Genomic DNA, 21,294 nt, shown 5'->3' with positions numbered 1-21,294 from the left:
GGTTTGGCGTTGATTTCGTCCAATTCCGAGAATATTGCCCGAACAGCCTTTCTGGAACCAAAAACAGCAGAAAACAGGAACTGGCACTGTGGCATCTTGTTAATAGGTTAGTTCCGGAAAACGCACGAAATCATCATAAAGTGCAAGCAAAACATGTAAGCATTGTCATAAAACAAGCATGGAACAACAGAAATTATGGATACGTCGGGGACGTATCAGCATCCCCAAGCTTAGTTCCTGCTCGTCCCGAGCAGGTAAACGATAAAAAGAATAATTTCTGTAGTGACATGCTACTTACATAACCTTGATCATACTATTACAAAGCATATGAAATGAACGAAGTGACTCAAGGCAATGATCTATAGTTGCTAACAAGTAGATAACATATAGCAAAACTTTTCATAAAGAGTACTTTCAAGACAAGCATCAAAAGATTGCACAAGAGTTAACTCATAAAGCAATAGATTCAAAGTAAAGGCATCGAAGCAACACAAAGGAAGATATAAGTTTCAGCGGTTGCTTTCAACTTTCAACATGCATATCTCATGGATAATTGTCAACACAAAGTAATATGATGAATGCAAATATGCAAGTATGTAAGAATCAATGCACAGTTAACACAAGTGTTTGCTTCTAAGGTGGGAGGAAATGGGTAAACTGACTCAACATAAAGTAAAAGAATGGTCCTTCAAAGAGGAAAGCATCGATTGCTATATTTGTGCTAGAGCTTTGGTTTTGAAAACATATAGAGAGCATAAAAGTAGAGTTTTGAGAGGTGTTTGTTGTTGTCAACGAATGGTAACGGGTACACTAACTACCTCGCCAACCGGACATTCAAGAGCGGCTCCCATTTTATTTTATTTTTGGGTGGCACTCCTTCCAACCTTTCTTTCACAAACCATGGCTAACCGAATCCTCGGGTGCCTGCCAACAATCTCATACCATGAAGGAGTGCCTTTTTATTTTAGTTTTATTATGATGATGACACTCCCCCCAACCTTTGCTTACACAAGCCATGGCTAACCGAATCCTTCGGATGCCTTCCAACAATAACATACCATGGAGGAGTGTCTAATTAGTTTAATTAATTTGGGACTGGGAATCCCATTGCCAGCTCTTTTTGCAAAATTATTGGATAAGCGGATGTGCCACTAGTCCATATGAGAGTCCGTCAAAAGTAAATGACAAGGTTGAAAGCTAAACACCACATACTTCCTCATGAGCTATAAAACATTGACACAAATCAGAGGTGATAAATTTTGAATTGTTTAAAGGTAGCACTCAAGCAATTTACTTTGGAATGGCAGGAAATACCACATAGTAGGTAGGTATGGTGGACACAAATGGCATAGTTTTTGGCTCAAGGATTTTGGATGCATGAGAAGTATTCCCTCTCGATACAAGGCTTAGGCTAGCAAGGTTGTTTGAAGCAAACACAAGTATGAACCGGTACAGACAAAACTTACATAAGAACATATCGCAAGCATTATAATACTCTACACTGTCTTCCTTGTTGCTCAAACACTTTACCAGAAAATATCTAGACCTTAAGAGAGATCAATTATGCAAACCAATTTTAACAAGCTTTACGGTAGTTCTCCACTAATAGGTTTAAACTACATGCAAAAACTTAATGATCCACTTGAGAGCTCAAAACAATTGCCAAGTGTCAAATTATCCACAACATATGAGGCATTTTCTTTTCCCAACCAAATAACCAATAAGTGATGTAGCTTCCAACTTTTATCATTGAACATTAAAAGTAAAACGAAGAACAAGTGTTCATATGAAAAAGCGGAGCGTGTATCTCTCCCAATCAAGGATTGCTAGGATCCGATCTTATTCAAACAAAAAAACAAAAATAAAAGCACACAGATGCTCCAAGTAAAACACATATGATGTGACTGAATAAAAATATAGTTTCAGGGGAGGAACCTGATAAGTTGATGAAGAAGGGGATGCCTTGGGCATCCCCAAGCTTAGACGCTTGAGTCTTCTTGAAATATGCAGGGATGAACCACGGGGGCATCCCCAAGCTTAGACTTTTCACTCTTCTTGATCATATATCATCCTTCTCTCTTGACCCTTGAAAACTTCCTTCACAACAAACTTCTCATAAACTTCATTAGAGGGGTTAGTACTCAAAAAAAATTGAATCCACCTTGGTCCTGTAGTGGCACATTGCAAGAACTCAATAAAACATTAGCTACAGCTCTCTATGTCTAGAAAAGCTCGCTTAAAGTCCACAAGAGACAATGCAAAAAACAGAGACAGAATCTGCCAAAACAGAACAGCCAGCAAAGACGAATTTTAATAAAATACTTCCGTTGCTCAAATCAGAAAACTCAAAACTAATGAAAGTTGCGTACATATCTGAGGAACACGCACGTAAATTGGCATGTTTTTCTGATTTTTCTACAGAGAAAACAGCCCAGATTCGTGACAGATAGAAATCTGTTTCTGCGCAGAAGTCCAAATCTAGTATCAACCTTCGATTAGAGGCTTCACTTGGCACAACAAAACACAAAACTAAGATAAGGAGAGGTTGCTACAGTAGTAAACAACTTCCAAGACACAAATATAAAATAAAGTACTGTAGCAAAATAACACATGGGTTATCTCCCAAGAAGTTGCTTTCTTTATAGCCATTAAGATGGGCTCAGCAGTTTTAATGATGCACTCGCAAGAAATAGTATTTGAAGCAAAAGAGAGCATCAAGAGGCAAATCCAAAACACATTTAAGCCTAACATGCTTCCTATGCATAGGAATCTTGTAAATAAACAAGTTCATGAAAAGCAAAGTAACAAGCATAGGAAGATAGAACAAGTGTAACTTCAACAATTTCAGCATATAGAGAGGTGTATTAGTACCATGAAAATTTCTACTACCATATTTTCCTCTCTCATAATAATTTTCAGTAGCTTCATGAACAAACTCAACAATATAAATATCACATGCAGCATGCTTCTCATGATTTCCAAACATATAATTTTTATCAAGTTCAAGAATAGTGGAATTAAAACTTTCAAACTTACTTTTATTAATAATATAACAAGGTAGTTGATCAATCTCAAGAGATATGGGACACATAGATAAAGTCAATAACTCTCCAATCCCATTTTCATTAGTAGCACAATTAATATTATCAAGTAACATAGGACCATCATCTAGAGCTTTATCATAAACATTTGCCAAGCAAAATTCTTTAGTACCATGCATTTCGACATCAGGCACAAACAAAACATTATCATAAGATTTATCAAAATAGCATGGATTATCATAAATAACAGTAGCATAATCATTCTCACAAGTATTACTCATAGGGAATATTTCAAGAGAATCCACAGGAACATAACATTCAACCTCTTTCGGTAAGCATGGAGGACAATCAAATAATGTAAGAGATAAAGAGTTACTCTCATTAGAAGGTTGGCATGGGTAGCTAATCCATTCTTCCTCCTTTTGTTCGTCGCTCTCCTCTTCTTTTTCATCCAATGAGCTTTCGGTTCATCAATTTCCTCCTCTTTTTCATCCAATGCGCTTTCAGGTTCATCGATTTCTTCTTCCACCGGTTCCCGCAAATTGTGAGTGCATTCTTGTGCATTAATGTGTCTCTCTTTATAATCAATGATATAAGGATTATTACCGAAGCATTCTATGCAACAATTAAGGATAGAAGAGACATAATCTTTAAGGTCCTTACAAACAACACAAGTTTCATAATTCTCAACCATGAAGGATTCGATCTCCGAGGCTCCCATAAACACGACAAATTGTTCTACCTCTTCGAACCCATAATGAATATAGCAATTCCGATTATAGTTCTTAATTAAAAATTCCTCACTAAAGCCACATTGAAATTTAAGATGTTTAGTATCCTGTTGAGAGCAACAGTTTATATCATGGCGTTTAAGCAAGATTTTAGCAATTGTATTCACTTTTTCTATCATAGCACTCATTACTTCACCAGCTCTTGATTTTCTATAATTATTATAACATTCTATAAGCTCCAAGTAGGTTGTTGGTTCTCCCATAACAACAGTTTTTAATTTTTAGGTTTTTCAAATTTTTATGGATTTTTGGGTATATGAGAAAAATAAAACAAAACTGAAATAAACTAGACAAAAGTAAACTAAGCAAAGTAATACTAGACAGAAATAAACTAAGCACAAATAAACTAGGCAAAAGTAAACTAAGCAAAGCAAAATAAAATAAAACAGAGAGAGAGGTAGAGTGTACTCCCTAGGTGAACTTATGAGTAGAGCTATGCCTCCCCGGCAACGGCGCCAGAAAACAGTCTTGATGACCCACAAGTATAGGGGATCGCGATAGTCTTCGAGGGTAGTATAACCCAAATTTATTGATTCGACACAAGGGGAGGTAAAGAATACTTATAAGCCTTAACAACCGAGTTGTCAATTCAGCCGCACCTGGAAAAGCACTAGCAACAGGGGTGATGTGAAAGTAGCAGTAATATGAGAGCGATAGTAACAGTAACACAGCAGCAGTAATGGCAATATGAGAGCAATGGCACGAGAAGATAGTTGATACTACTTCCAATGACATGTAGAACAAGTATATGATGATGAGAGATGGATCGGGGTTCCCAGCGATCTACACTAGTGGTAACTCTCCAATAACAAGTGTTGGGTGAACAAATTACAGTTGGGCAATTGATAGGAATCAAAGGCATTAAGAAAGAACATCAGGCTTATTAATTATGTAGGCATGTTTTCCGTATATAGTCGTACGTGCTCGCAATGAGAAACTTGCACAACATCTTTTGTCCTACCAGCCGGTGGCAGCCGGGCCTCAAGGGAAACTATCTGGATATTAAGGTACTCCTTTTAATAGAGTACCGGAGCAAAGCATTAACACACCGTGAAAACATGTGATCCTCACATCACTACCATCCCCTCCGGTTGTCCCGATTTACGTCACTTCGGGGCCATTGGTTCCGGACGGTGACATGTGCATACAACTTGTAGATACAATCTAAGCAATAAGTATAGAGCTTAAATCTAAGATCATGGCACTCGGGCCCTAGTGACAAGCATTAAGCATAACAAGATTGCAGCAACAATAACTTCACAAACTTTATAGATAGACTAATCATAATGTATCATCCATCGGATCCCAACAAACACAACACCGATTACATCAGATGAATCTCAATCATGTAAGGCAGCTCATGAGACCATTGTATTGAAGTACATGGGGGAGAGTATACCGACATAGCTACTTGCTAGAACCCGTAGTCCATGGGGGAACTACTCACGGAGCATGGCGGAGGCGGTGGCGTTGATGGAGATGGCTTCCGGGGCACTTCCCCGTTCCGGCAGGGTGCCGGAACGAGTTCGTCCCCGAATTGGAGTTTCGCGATGGCGGCGGCGCCCGGAGTCTTTCTCGGAGTTTCGTCAATTGGTACTGCGTTTTTAGGTCGAAAGGGATTTTATAGGCGAAGAGGCGGCGCGAGGGGGCACTCGGGGGCTCCACACCATAGGGTGGCGCGGGCCCGGGCCGGGCCGCGCCGCCCTATGGTCTGGTGGCCCTCGGCCCGTCTCCGACTCTTCTTCGGTGTTCGGAGCCTTCCGGGAAAAATAGGAGGTTTGGCGTTGATTTCGTCCAATTCCGAGAATATTGCCCGAACAGCCTTTTCGGAACCAAAAACAGCAGAAAACGAGAACCGGCACCGTGGCATCTTGTTAATAGGTTAGTTCCGGAAAACGCACGAAATCATCATAAAGTGCAAGCAAAACATGTAAGTATTGTCATAAAACAAGCATGGAACAACAGAAATTATGGATACGTCGGGGACGTATCAGCAGGCAGTGAACTGTACATCATGGAGAGCTTCCATGACATCAGGATGGTAAACAACCGTTCTGTAGTCGAACAAGCTCATGAGATACAGTGCATTGCGAAAGAGCTCGAACTCCTTAAGTGTGCCTTACCTGACAAGTTTGTGGCTGGATGCATTATTGCTAAGTTGCCCCCTTCATGGAGGAACTTTGCCACAACCCTCAAACACAAGAGACAGGAGATATCGGTTGAAAATCCGATAGCGTCTCTTGATGTTGAGGAGAAAGCTCGGGCTAAGGATAATACCGAGAAAGGAGAGGGTCGAGTCTAGCGCCAACATGGTGCGGAAGAAACCCTACAGACAAGAACAAAGGGAATAACAAGCCCTCCTTCAATAAGCCTATGAAGACTACAACCTTCAAGAAGAAGAAGATGATAAACAAAGCAGATCCGAGCTGCTTTACTCGTGGAGAGGCTGGCCACTTTTCTAAGGACTGTCCCGAGAGGGCGGACCGCAAGAAAAAGGGGAGGCAAGTCAACACGGTGACCGCTAGCAATGCTGATGGGTACGGTAATCTCTTTGCTTGTTCTTTCGGTATTTCAATCTCCATGTTGGTGGATTGATACAGGTGCTAATGTTCATGTGTGTGCTGACATATCCATGTTCACTTCTTACCGGGTCGCCGGGATTCTTCCGTCTTGATGGGGAATGGGTCACATGCTTCTGTTCGTGGTATTGGCACGGTAGATCCGAAGTTCACTTCGGGGAAGATCGTGCGAGCTGCGGAACGTGCGGCATGTCCCTACTATGAACAAGAATCTCGTTAGCGGCTCCCTTCTATGCGAGAGATGGGTTTAAGGTTGTTTTAGAGTCGAATAAAGTAGTTGTTTCCAAGTTTGGACAATTTATTGGTAAAGGCTATGAGTGCGGAGGCTTGTTCCGCTTTTCGCTTTCGATTTCAGTAATAAGTCCGTGAACCATATTTGTGGCAATGTTAGTGATGATACCGGTGTTTGGCATTCTCGTTTATGTCACATTAATTTTGGTTTAATGTCTCGGCTATCCGAGTTTAAGTTTAATTCCGAATTTCACCATTGCCAAAGGTTCTAAGTGCCATAGTTGTGTGCAATCAAAGCAACCTCGGAAGCCTCACAAGGCGGCCGAGGAGAGAAACCTGGCACCTCTAGAACTCATACATTCTGATCTATGCGAGATGAATGGTGTGTTGACAAAAGGTGGAAAGAGATATTTCATGACATTGATTGATGATGCGACTAGATTCTGCTATGTTTATTTGTTGCAAACTAAAGATGAAGCTTTAGACTACTTTAAAATTTATAAAGCCGAAGTTGAAAATCAACTAGAGAGAAAGATCAAGCGTCTTAGGTCGGATCGTGGTGGCGAATATTTTCCTAAAATCTTTGATGAATTCTGTGAGGAACATGGCATTATTCATGAGAGGACGCCTCCCTATTCACCCCAATCAAACGGGGTTGCCGAGAGGAAAAACCGCACGCCGACCGACTTGGTGAATTCCATGTTAGCCACTTGCTGGTTTATCAAAGGCATGGTGGGGGAGGCTTTGCTGACTTCATGTCATGTCCTGAATAGAGTTCCTAACAAGAATAAAGATAAAACCCCTTACGAGGAGTGGGCTGGGAGAAAACCATCACTTTCGTATTTGCGCACATGGGGATGTTTGGCGAAAGTCAATATTCCAATTACTAAGAAGCGCAAACTTGGACCAAAGACAAGTGGATTGTATCTTTCTAGGTTATGCTCCGCGGAGTGTAGGATATAGATTTTTAGTAGTTCAATCCGAGGTACCGATATGCATGTTGATACTATTATGGAATCTCGTGATGCAACATTTTTTGAGAATATATTTCCTATGAAAGATATGCATAGCATTGCTAGAATTTCTACTGAGATAATTCCTGAGTCCAGTACATCTAATAAGTATTTTGAACAATCACATGAGAATGTTACTGAGAAGGATGACAATGAAGCTCCTAAACGGAGCAAGAGACGAAGGATTGAAAAATCCTTTGGTGATGATTTTATTGTGTACCTTGTGGATGATACTCCCACGTCCATTGCAGAGGCATATGCATCTCCAGATGTAGATGACTGGAAAGAAGCTGTCCATAATGAGATGGACTCGATTCTTTCTAATGGAACTTGGGAGTTGTCAGAACGACCCCATGGATGCAAGCCAGTAGGCTGCAAATGGGTGTTCAAGAAGAAGCTAAGACTTGATGGTACTATTGAAAAGTACAAGACACGGCTTGTAGCGAAAGACTACACACAGAGAGAAGGCGAAGATTACTTCGACACCTATTCACCTGTCGCTAGACTTACCACCATTCGAGTACTACTATCCATGGCTGCCTCCTATGGTCTTATCGTTCATCAAATGGACGTAAAGACAGCTTTCCTTAATGGAGAGTTGGAAGAGGAAATCTATATGGATCAGCCTGATGGGTTTGTAGTAAAAGGTGAAGAAAGAAAGGTGTGCAAGTTGCTGAAATCTTTATATGGCCTAAAACAAGCACCTAAGCAATGGCATGAGAAGTTTGACAGAACTTTAACTTGTGTAGGCTTTGTTGTCAATGAGGTCGACAAGTGCGTTTACTATCGCCATGGTGGGGGCGAAGGTGTTATACTATGTTTGTATGTGGATGATATTCTGATCTTTGGTACAAACATGAAAGTAATACACGAGGTCAAGTCTTTCTTGTCAAAGAGCTTTGATATGAAAGATCCGGGAGAAGCCGATGTGATTCCGAACATCAAGCTGATTAAGAACGAGAGTGGGATTACTCTAACGCAATCCCATTATGTTGAGAAGATCTTGAGCCGGTTCGGCTATATTGATAGCAAGCCTTCTTCAACACCTTATGATCCCAGTGTGACACTACGCAAGAACCGGAGGATTGCTATATTTCAATTGAGATATTCTCAGATCGTTTGCTCACTCATGTACTTAGCGAGCGCGACTAGACCCGACATCTCTTTTGCTGTTAGCAAGTTGAGTAGGTTCATGTCAAACCCGGGTACTGATCATTGGCATGCACTTGATAGGGTCATGCGCTACCTATGTGGTACAATGAGTTATGGGATTCACTATTTAGGGCACCCAGCTGTGCTTGAAGGATATAGTGATTCGAATTGGATCTCAGATGTAGCTGATCTGTACGCCACAAGTGGGTATGTATTTACCTTTGGAGGTGGCGCGAGTGTCATGGAGATCTTGTAAGCAAACCATATTGACGAGGTCAACTATGGAAGCAGAACTTACTGCTTTAGACACAACCACCGTTGAATCGGAATGGTTGCGTGAGCTCTTGATGGACTTGCCTCGTGGTTGAAAAACCTGTTCCGGCAATCCTTTTGAATTGTGACAATCAAACTGTAATTGTCAAAGTGAACAATTCTAAGGATAACGCGAAGTCATCAAGACACGTCAAGAGACGTTTGAAGTCCGTCGGGAAATTGCGAAACTCCGGAGTAATAACCGTTACATATATTCAAACGAGACAAAAACCTGGCAGATCCCTTTACAAAGGGACTATCACGTAATGTGATAGAAAGTGCATCGAGGAGATGGGTTTGAGACCCGTTGATGTTACGCCATAGTGGTAACCCAACCTTTGTGACCGGAGATCCCGTGAATTAGGACCTGGGAAGAACAAACTAGTGGTTTAATTGAGGAGAGTATTATGTAACCCTCTCTATGTGAAGATGCACAACTCTCGATTGCTGTAAGGCAGGTTGGCAACAAGCCTTAATGTGTTTATGTTGGCTATTTTAGCAAAGATGCTGTCCTACAGAGCATTCCTGAAATAACACACCTATATGAGTCCGATTGTTAAACGTCGCAATCTATGAGATTTGGGTGATCTCTAGTAAACTCATGAAGAGACCATGAAGTATGACGCATATGCTTCACCCGCGGGGTAGGCTACTGGCAGCCATGTACTGGTCATGACTTTGAGTGAAACCTTGTTCACGCAAAACTTGCAATTCAAGGCTTAGTCCATTGTTCAAGTGTGAGTGGATGTAGCTTAAGGTTCTAGGCGGAAGTTCAACTTAACGGTCTCCGCTGAAACACCGGTATATAAACAAGCAGCGAGTATTGGTAAATCTCTAAATGGGGATTTGAGATCTGGTGGGGGATTGTTGAAATATTGGGCCCACTTTTAGTGGCCCAAATTAGATTTCAGTTTTCCTATAAATCTCAAAGCCCACATAGTGGCAGCCTTGTGAGTTTGAGCCCAAGTTGGTGGCAGCTCACTAAGGAGTGGCAAGAGGTGGGAAGTTTAGTCCCACATGGAAAGTTGGGAGGAAGTTAGACCACCTTATAAGGTGGGTTGTTTCACCACTAGTAAGTGAGTGAGAATAGGAGTGCTACACGCGCTCCTCCTCCTCCTCGCTCGCTCGTCTCGTCTCGACTCGACTCGACACGTCACGACGCGCGCCGCGCTCGTGGTGAGTGGTGAGTGGATTGAGCCTCGAGCCGAGACTTTCCTTACTTTTTGCAGCTCAGGAAAACGAACAGAGTCCTAGACGAACGCGTCGCAGTTAGTCGGTTCGGGTCGCTCCCGGATCGTGGGCTATCTGTAACCGACTCGAAACGTTCGTGCGACGTGGGCGTGGCCCATGTTGCCTAGGGTTTCCCGAGCCTATATAATCTCCTGCCCGGCTACCACAGAAACACATCCAATACACGAGTTAGGGTTTCCACCTCTCTCTGCTTGCGCCGCCATCGTAGCCTTCTCCATCCCGCGAGCCGACGTGCATCGGCGAACGGGAGAGCAGGTCTTCGGAACCGTTCGTCTGCGGAAACATGTGGCGATGTCAAGCTATATATTATGTTTGTTCAAAAGCTTTCATCAGTCAGCTTCAGTTTTTTTCCAGAACAATCGACTGATTATCAGGAACTAGGAAGGTCCAGCGCGGCGGCACGCCGCGCCCCTTGAGTGATATTCACACCGTCTTTAGGGTATATATATGTATAGATGTGACGAGACGCGCTATTTGGCTCCCTGGGGGCAGAATATTATTCTGCACCCTGCCCATCCCACACGCGAGACCGACCCAGCCGAACGACCGGCGACTCGTTCAGCCCTGTGCGTGCCATAATAAACTGGCTGCATGCGTTGTAAGATTCTGTTCCTCTCTTCCTCAGCCGTAGAATATAACCACTGTTGTGTTGTAAGAAAGTTATGGGCTCCGTAAGTTTCTGGAAAGTTTGCTTAAGCAGCCAAACGGGCATGCATGTGACATCTATTGTACCATTAGAAGTATAAAAAAATGCATATTATTCATCCTATGGCCAAACGACATAAGTATTTTAGCAATTAGATTACGCTCAAACTAGGAATCAATGTGCACCTAATGTAATTTTTTTACACATTCCATTGTACCATTAGGATCTTAAAAGAATATTAGCAACCATCAAACAGATTCAAATGGCGTGATTAAAGAAAAGTTATCAGCAAGCCACGCTCCGCCTTCTGCTCGCAATACACATAATGTCATGTAAATAATTAAATACATTTCTTCCCATTAAAAATTGGATAAAATGTGACCTAAGAATTCCAGGTGCCAACACAGTATAAGAATCCTGGCATAAATAAAGTGTCATGATGACTGGAGAGCATTGTAACACTGATGCACAATCGCATCCATAAGAACTACTACAAGCGTGGACTCATTTGCCCTACAATAAACAGTGGAAACAATCTATGTAACAAATTACATTGTCCAAATGGCAGAATCATCTATGGAGTGAAATGCTAGTTCCTTTCCATTTGCCATAATTGCCAGGCTTGCTTAGTTGAGAGCAGAAGCTATATGCCATTCCCATTTAATGTTGAGCACTTGATGTTTGATATCTGAAATGGTAGAAAAAACTATAAGGAAATTTCAAAAAGTGTACACAAACATATAGGATAAGAAGCAAATTAAGCTTTGGTTATAACATGTGATTGTATGGCATCGCATTGCCGTCGATCTGGCCATGGAAAACTTGTTCAGTTGCCTTGCCACATTCACATCAGAGCCATGGGCAGTGGTTGTGTGCTGCGTAATTCGTCAGTACATGGGCAGTGGTTGACCTTTGGAGACCTGGCCGCCCATCGAAGCCACAGATTGCTACCTGTCGCTAAAGCTAGCAACAAGCTGCCCATAGTTTCAGAACCAAAGAGTCTCTTATAGCTACTGGCCTAGTGCTGATGTGACAAAATGGAAATGATCAATAACATACTGGATTTTTTAAAGCATGGATATAATCATGTGGATGAATAAATACTAAATGGGGCCAAAGAAAAGCATGTCTATAGCAGTGGTACAACTACTTTATTATTGTTCATTTTCTACAAAATCTGCATGTCCAACAAGCTAAGCAGTATAGTTCATCAAAAAATCATCGTACATCAGCTACGATGAATACATGACAGTGCTGAAGCCGCAGAATAACTAAATAAGTTGTATTAGCATACATAGCTTTATTTGCTAAATCTGTATTTTATTATTCTGTTGAAGAGTCTACCTACAAACCTACACTTGATCACTGATATGTACAAAGTCATGTTGGTTTCGGTGCTGTCACGGTTCAAATTTCTGAACAAACATTTAGGTCGACTCTGGGGGCGGTGACAGGGAATTAGTTTTTTTTTACATACTATTTGCTTACACCATTACATACATTTTTCCTGATGCAAGCAAGTTATAGCATAGTTCCAGTCTTCACTAGGATATTACCTCCTTTGTTCAGTCAACCAATGCAAGGCCACTTCATCTCAATTGTTACCCACAAAAGAAGTGTTTTACCACATCTATGCTTGCAAGAGTAGCACAAATTTAAATCTAGCATGCCCACTAGCACTAGATTGGAGGTACCATTGCAGCAAACAACTAAGAAATTGCATAAGTACTTATCGCAAGCTTTATTTTTAACAGCAACAAACTTATGGCGAGTAAAACTGAACAATTGCTAACCAAAATGATGCACAATGGGCAAGAATAGACCGACACTTACTCATCCAAATTGGTAGCAAATGGGTTGGTACTGAAGATTACCAGTGGGAAATGTAGAAGCAAGCAGCGCCAAATCACAGGTTGCGTACCACCGAAATCAGCAAGGAAGCAAATCGACACAGTTACATCATTAAAAAAATGGAAATTACCTCTCCAAAAGCAGCCTCTCACCTTGGGATGATTTAAATCACAAACAACAATTACGGCGCAGCGACACAATAAGTAAATATACAGAAAATGTGACTGAAAACATAACCATCAGTAATTTAGGAGACCTAACTATTGGGCTACTCACAGGTACCAATTGCAAAAAAAACTCCATAAATGGATTATGCCATAAATTTCAGTATTCGTTTATGTAAAACTGGTGTGAAACTTCGATACTGTGAGACACTGTTAACTTGTTAAGTATGCAGTCCAACCGTGTATACGTATAGTATTAGCTTTTAGTTACATGTCTGTGCTATCTCGCGAGAGTTGCTTCTATGCGACGCACGCTAGCGGCTGACTAGGCTAACTAAGTTACAGAGTAGCTCCTTCCTTGATAGATATGACTCCCACTGATGCTTTTGGTTTGCGGACATAACGCACATACAACGTGGCTTCTAAATCGAATGAATTGATCAAGCGGTGGAGCACATCGCGCACACACATATTAATCGCTTGACGATCAGCAGATTAAGGTAAAAAAATTACATAAAATTTGTATAGATTCAGTAAATTTACGATAATAATTTGGATCAGAGGATTTCTTATTAGTGATTGATTTACAAGGATGTACATACACACATATATATCTAGCGGTTATAGCACCCAAACCTTGCAGGATTTCTTATTAGTGATTGATTTACAAGCATGTACATTCACACATATCTATCTAGATGGAGTACGGAAACTAAAAAAATCTGATGGAATAATTTCGAAACAACAGCGACTCACCTTGGCGTATAATCCCACCAAGTAGCAGATGCGTGGATGAAGTGATGCGGAGCTTGCCGGACGCAAGTAGTAGTAGCTGATGCCTGATGGTGTGGCCGGCTGGCACCAGATGTAGGAGAAGCGGCGCAAGTATTCTTGTTGGCGAGGCGCGCTGGAACCGCCGGGGACGACAGCGGGGAGCGGGCGGCTCGGGCCAGCGGCGCCCGTGTTCGATCGTCCGGCGCCCGGTGAAGTGTGGAAGCCGACGCCCGTCTGGCCGCCTTCCGCTGACGATGTCGCCGGCCGAGTCCAGAAACTTCAAGCCCCAATCGATTCAGGCGGCCGAGGACAGCCGCCGCTCGCCGCGATCCCCAGCTTACGCCGCTCGCCGCGCGCCGTAATCCCAAGACGAAGGTGCTCACCGCCGGCAGCAATCTCGATTGAAGCCGCTCGCCGCCGGCCTCAATACACAGCAGTCGCTCGCCGGCCGCACCACTCCGCCCGGCGATTCTCACAACCGCACGCACGCACTGGATTTGATGAATATGGGTTAGCTCCCAGCACGGCAGCGGACTGAGATCCAGTGACATGCTGTGGGCATGTCACCGGTGAACAGTGCCGTAACATGCGCTGCAGGCCGTTGGATCGAAAATGGATAGACAAGATCAAGCACTGTAGCGTTGCACTGTAGATGACCCTGTAGCAGATGTACTGTAGTGACGCACTGTAGATTTATCCCTGTAGCGATGCACTGTAGATTGTCCCTGTAGCGGCTACTGTTCATGTTCATCTGGCCATCCATTTTCAATCCAACGATCAGAACATTGGTTGCATGTCACAGCACTGTTCATCCGTGACATGCCTCTTGCATGTCACCTAATCTCTGTCACACGGCAGCACCCCACGACCATAAACATTGAGGAACCGTCCATGTAAGAAAAAGGGGAAAAACTACCGGGCGCGGTGGGTCAGATTCGGTGAGCCGAGAGAAACCGGCTCGGTCGATCGAGCTGGGTGCAGAATAATTAATTCTGCACCCAGGGTGTCTAATAGAGTTTGGGAAACTCTATTATACCCCGCAGGTGCAGAATAAGTAATTCTACCCCCGGGTCGGTCGACCTAGCCGGACCATCCTCCACCGAACCCACTTCCGGAGTCAACATTATCTTTTTATATTGACTGTTTTTTTTTTACACTAACGTGTGTGCTAGCTAAGCCCATATTTGCGTTCGTGCGGTTCTGCAATATCGATATAGGAGGCGTCGTGCGGCCGGCGGCGAACGGCGAGCAGCTGCAGTTGGAACTCCGGCGACCGCCTAGGGCTGCAGCTGGGTATTGAGGCGGGCGGCGAGCTGCTGCGTGGTGAGCGGCCTCGCCAAGCGGCGGGAGTCCTCAGCGGCGTTCTCGTGGTCGGATGCGTTGAGAACTGCGGCGGATTGCAGCCAACCTCCAGATCCCGTCGAAGTATGTACTCTGGAGGCGGGCTCGTCGCGGCGGGAGGCAGCCGGCTCGCGTATGTACTCTGGAGTAATTGAACTCTCTTCGTGCTCTTGCTACTAATGTCCCCCCAATTTTATGCATACTTGATTAGTTGATTGCTTCCTGTTTTAATTTTTTCTTGCGCCTGCTGATTATTTGGATCCATAGGAAATTCCGATCTGTACGAGCTGCGTCGGCAAATATACAATATTATCAGTGATCCGTACGCGTGTATTCTTGCTTACTACTCTGCTCGTCAGTGCCTTGTGTGTTGTTTCTTGGAACTGGCCTGCTTTTTCCTTGTACCAGAGCAGAGCTGGGGCAATATCTTGTCTAGCTCCGGTTCTATGCGAAATAGAATTCTGAATTCAATTGTACGAGTGCTCTAGTGCACCTTAGTCCATAGATTGTCTTGGCAATAAATGAATGGAATTACTTGTTGTGTTAATGCGTGTGCAGAAGATGGTATTTTACTGTCCTATTTGTGTTGGCCTTGTGTGGCCGTAGGTCGCAATTGTTTCTTACCTTTTTATTCAGATTTTTTGTTAAAACCATGCTGCTTCAGATAGATTTGTGTAGACTGTTTTCTGCAGACTATGCTTCTCACTTTTAGGATAAATTAGCCGATTTATCATTCGTTTTAGAATGACCTGAGAAACTCGTATTCCATGATGAGGGTTAACTTTCCAATACGTTTAATCAACACAAATACTGAAATTCATGGCATAGTTGCATTATGAAGAATGTTCTTGCTGATCAAACTAATGTTTATAATTGATTTGAGTTTATATATTTTCTACTGATCCATCTGAATGGACTATTTTTGCATTTGGTACCCAGCGAGTAGCTCATCAACTAGTGCTCCTTAATTACTGATGGTTGGGTTTTCAGTCAGAGATACGAACAATTTTTGTGGATAGTCAGTTATTATGCAGCATCAGAACTCCGCCTTAATTATTGTTGCTGATTTAAATCAACTAATTATTGTTGCTGATATAAATCAACTCAACACTGGTGAGAGGCTGCTTGGAGATGTAACTTCTTTTTATCATGTAGCTGCTTTGGTTCCATGTTAAAGGTTCTTCTGCTGCTGCTGGCGCTGCAGCATCGTCTGACGTCTGTTGCTCGTGGTGCTGCGGGTGTATCTGCGGGCGGTTGTAGGAGGCTTCGAGGCGGCGGGATTGTCGCGACGGGAGGCAGCAATTCTCCTTCTTGCTACCGATGTGCTACTCGCGCCATTACAGAGGTTTCAGTCAACATCAGCTAGAACGCCAGTAAGAAACGTCCTATCTCTGGCAAAAAGATCCCCTCGACGCTCTAACCAGCTCGAGATCCATGCTCCGGGCTCTCCCCGATGTATGGAGGTACTGTCGTACTGAGCAGCCCATAAAAAATCTAATTGCTATTTCTATGATTTTTTTGCTGGGTTAGTTCAGCAGGCAAATTGTAGAGACTGTGAACATAGTCTAATGTCATATCTTTGCAGTGCAAATCTTGTTCCTTAATTAGCGATGCAAACTAGCGGTGGCTTCAGTTTCCTTGTCTGCGTTTTCTTTTGCAATAGGCAAATCCTAGTTTGTAAATTGTTTAGGCGATACAAAATGGAAGAACTTGAAGTTTGGGTAGATACTTGTCAATTCATTTGTTGAGGAATAAAAGATTATCAATTAATTAAATGCTGAATTTTGTACTTCAGAAATAGCTAGCTCTCTCCCTGCAAAAGAGAAATTAGCTAGCTCTCATATAAATATTTGTATTTAGAACTTCCGGCAATTCTAGATTATGATAGTGTCTAATTGTGTTTGTGCCTTCTTATGCCCGATATATTCCAATCAACATGATGTAGTTACTTTTTTGTTTGTTCTTATGCCTGAACATACTTTTGTACTTGTTTAGATTTTCAATATTTGCTTCTTGTAATTACAATTATGTATCATTAATTGTCTTATCTTGCGTGCATAGAAGAAACTTGTGAAATTACATCACTTAGCACGTTAGTTATGTTCAGAATAATGTCAACTAAAACATTTGTTTCTTCTTTAGACTCCACATACCAAGAGTGATTACTGCATCAGATGTCAAGATTCTCCTAAAGCTACCATGAAGATCCTCCCATGCCTTCATAAGGTACATGTGACACTGTTGCCTGAATGATGACATTCAATTTCAGGGTCTGCATGATTTATGGTGTGCTCTAAGTGGAGTTACCGATAGGTGGTCATAACATGTAAGTTTTTGCCTGTGCTGGATGCCGTATACCAATACATCGTAATAACATAATAATTATTCAAAATGAAAAGGTCGTTTTGGTGCCTCATTGCTTCTTGCCTAAAAAAGAAAAGAAAAATATTCATTTCCTAGTTTGGACTAGTACTTTAAAAAGAAGTTTCCTTGGGACTGTCTGAAAACCAGTGATGTAGTATCAAGATGGTCATTGCATTGTCGTAAGTGTTTGTTCGAATTTGGTTAGATCACTAAAAAATTCTGGTTAGCAAAATTTTGTTAGAACTACATCCCAAAATGCAGAGCCATGTGACCTGGTTGGTGTGGCTCGTACCATCTTAGCAGTTATGGTAATCGTTTTACCTCGACAATTTTTATTTCGCCAGTTGTGGGATTGGGAGCGTACCCAGCCGCACCCAATTTTCTTCCTGTTGGGTTTCTAATTGTGGCACCGACATGCGCGGTTTGGAAATTGGAAACTGAGGCATGACGACGGCTGCGAGCGGCCGACGGACGACAGGCGGACTTGGTGGCCGGGTGAGTGGCGCGTGGCTCTGCGCTCTCGATGTCCTCGGTGGGGCCCCTGGTCGGCTGGTGGAATAGGCGTCGTCGGCGGCAGTTGTATCGGTGGCGTGGTGAGCAGCATGCGTGGGAACCACATGTTGTAACTAAAGTTTCATTTTTCCTATCTATTTGTTTGTGTACTCTTTTTGATGTTTCTTACATAATTTTTTCTGCTATTTCATGAATCAAACAAGAACTGCTCTCAACTAAGCAAGCCTGGCAATTTTGGCAAATGGAAAGGATTCAGCATCTCGTTCGGTGGCTTTCGCTCCACAGATTACCATGCCATTTGGAGAATGTAATTTGTTACTTAGAATAATTCCAGTATTTATCTTTTCCGTAAATAAGGCAAACAGTTCTCATAGACACGTTTGTGCATCACTGTGTCTTACTACGTATTTACAATGCCCCGGAGTATGGAATGTAATGTATTGGAGTTCTTTATGTATACACAGTTGTAATTTACGTCATCCCTCAGTTTTCATACGTATGGTACCTGAAGTAGAGGAATGTGCTTCCCTGAAAAAAAGTACTGTAGAGGAATGTGTTGGCAGACAAGTTTTTTTACGTTGGTTGCCAAATTTCTTAGTTCTTACAAATAATGCACAAATGGAGCTGAATCGGTGGACATAACTGTCTCTACGTTTTATTACGTTGGATCCCACTATTCTTACATCGGTGGTTCCCAGAAGATCATCGTGGGTTGGATACGTGCTCAATTTCTACCACAGACCGCATCTTACCTCGCATGTAACATAATATTATGTCACAGTGAACTGGCCGGTTGGCTCGGCTGATTTGCAAGTCCGACGCGCGGGGCTGGAAGGTGCGGCTGGTGAGTTCGGCCCGGGTGCAGAATAATATTCTGCTCCTGGGAGTCAAATAGCGCGTCTCTAGATGTGACAATTAAATTTGACTATGTTGTTTGTATGGTTGTCTCAGGTAAGGCAGTGATTAGCTCAATGGGGGCAGATCTATACTTTGTTGTGGAACTGTGGGTCCAAAGATAGTAGATGACCAAACATTGTACACTGAGTTAACCATGAAAACAAATGACAGATCATCCCAAAATTGTGCTACCACAGTAAACTCCAGTATGGAACAGCGGACACAATCTGGAGATGGAACTAAAAGTTTAATCCCACCGGTATAATGCAAATCTTGGAGATAACATAGATTGATTGGGAAGGGACAGCCGTCCACCACGGTAAGGCCCAATATAAGAAAATCGATGTTTCCCGCTTATACGTTTAGAGTGCTCCCTATACTAAGAAGGCACACCACAATGCTTGCACGCATGATAAGAGCTACCATACTACGATTTGCCAGGCCTTGTAGGTAGAAAAATAAAAACCTAGAAGAAGACATTAGAAAGAAGAAGCCAATGAAGCAAGACCAAAAAAAATGTATAAACAAAATTATACTTACATCCTGTAAGATAGTTACAAACTCTGAAGAAAAACACAACTGAACATTTATCAGGTACCTACATACAACACCCACTATGTGAGTAGACCGTACACAGAAAGAGCAAGCAGAAGCTGGCATGCAACAGTTGGAACCTATTGTAATCCTTTCGCATGCAGCTACATAGGTGATTACTATGCTACACTGTTGTTACAGTGGCTGTCATGTATAGTTACCATGCCTATGTCTAAATGAATTGTTTCTATGATACCCTTAGTGGGCATAGCTTCTGTATCTCGCATGGATGGTCTGCTTATATGTTTGTCTTTCGCATCGGTGACGATAAACATGTCAAGTGTACATGTTGATCTCTCCTCTAGCTGCTCTCTAAACTGACCGATGAAAGTGGTTGGCACATAACCTTTCATTGTGTTTCCCTGCAGTACTGACCAAGGCAAAATTTGTATTGTGAAAGCAGATAAGTCTGTCAGCAACGAACAGTATAGCAACCAAGGATTCCTTATTGAATGAATTTTGGTAGCCGCATGGATATTTTAAAGCACGCATACGGGATGCCTGAGAATGTAATGTGTTAACCTTACAAATAAGTCCTTCTAGCAGTGTGGCCTATCTGCCTAAAATGACTCGCTGAGACTGAATATTGTGCAAATGCAGAGAACCAAGTAGTTGTTGGTCTTTCATTTTTTTCCATAATAGTGTACCTCTAAAATTTACGCACTCGTGCTAATATGCACTGTGATGAGCTTGGGAGGGGAAAAATCAACACACTATTTACCGCAATTGGTTCCTCCCTGAGAAGATAAAAGAGGAAACAAATAAGCTAACCAACAGCTAGTGCTCTGGTAATTAATGGACTATATCGATTTTAAAAATCAGAGATACATCTTAGGATACTGCAGAAATATATCAATACCCCATGTTGTGCAACAATAAGTGTGTTAACTAAACATGCATCATGAAAATATGTGTTGGGTATTGCACCTCGTGGTCGACCATGATGAAATCCAATTCATACAGATTTCTGAATTTATATTCCAAGACACACGTTGACCAAAGTTTCTGCATTGCCCTTGTGACCTAGACACAACTATCTACTTTAGTACAGGGATAAATATGTGCATGACAGGCAGTCAAAAAAAATGGCAATCCAAGAGGAACCATTAGAGAGATTTCTAAATATAGGTTATATAGTGTTTTCTATTGAGGACATACTCAATTCATAAGATGCAAAAATGTAGGAATCAGAAAACACAGCAGTATGAAAATTTGTAGAGTTGGAACCTCTTAACCCTATATGAATGGTAGTTATAGCAGCCGGCCCCAAATTAAATAGTATTTCATTCCCCCCACAGAAAAAACAATTGAAACCTGAATTGGTGGATTCAAAGGAATAATATTCAGTGAAGATATTCAGTGCCAACATGCCTAAATCAAAAAACTTTGGAAAGAGCATCCATAAATGAAAGAATGGTTAAACCCTATTTTTAACATGGGAGCTTTGGGAATCTGAACAGCTGTGAAAGAAGAAAAGGCTTGGCTGTAGACTTTTGGGAATTCTGACAGTGGTTGGAAAAGAAAAGGTTTTTAACAATTATATGGTGATTTTAACTAAAAGGAAAATCAAATCTTCTAAATAAAAATAGTTTGCATATACCAAGTGTGTAAATTCAAATTCAAGATATTAAGTATGGTATGATAAATAAATAAATAAAAGCAATAGAGCACTCACACTGGCCCTTAGGAAAATTGCAGGCAGGTCCACAATCATAGAATAATAATCCTCCACCTCGAGTTTCCCAAGGCACGCGGCGAAAAAGCGAAAAAGTTCAAATCT

The 21,294-nt window shown here is 42.1% G+C and overlaps 2 long non-coding RNA genes across 2 annotated transcripts; one reads left to right on the top strand and one right to left on the bottom strand.

Annotated features, from left to right (window-relative positions):
* Positions 1-11,353: 11,353 nt before the first annotated feature.
* LOC124688601 lies at positions 11,354-12,841 on the bottom strand. Its single transcript, XR_006998578.1, has 2 exons — positions 11,792-12,841; positions 11,354-11,704 (listed from the first exon to the last, which is right to left on the bottom strand). It is a non-coding gene; the product is annotated as an uncharacterized LOC124688601 (long non-coding RNA).
* A 2,092-nt stretch (positions 12,842-14,933) lies between these two features.
* LOC124693296 lies at positions 14,934-18,502 on the top strand. The gene is made up of 2 exons (XR_006999953.1): positions 14,934-18,103; positions 18,227-18,502. It is a non-coding gene; the product is annotated as an uncharacterized LOC124693296 (long non-coding RNA).
* Positions 18,503-21,294: the final 2,792 nt, after the last annotated feature.

Source organism: Lolium rigidum, chromosome 2 (assembly GCF_022539505.1).
Source record: "Lolium rigidum isolate FL_2022 chromosome 2, APGP_CSIRO_Lrig_0.1, whole genome shotgun sequence".
Classification (NCBI taxonomy): domain Eukaryota; kingdom Viridiplantae; phylum Streptophyta; class Magnoliopsida; order Poales; family Poaceae; genus Lolium; species Lolium rigidum.
The sequence above is the reverse complement of the archived record's forward strand: the minus strand, read 5'-3'. Positions and strand labels throughout refer to the sequence as shown.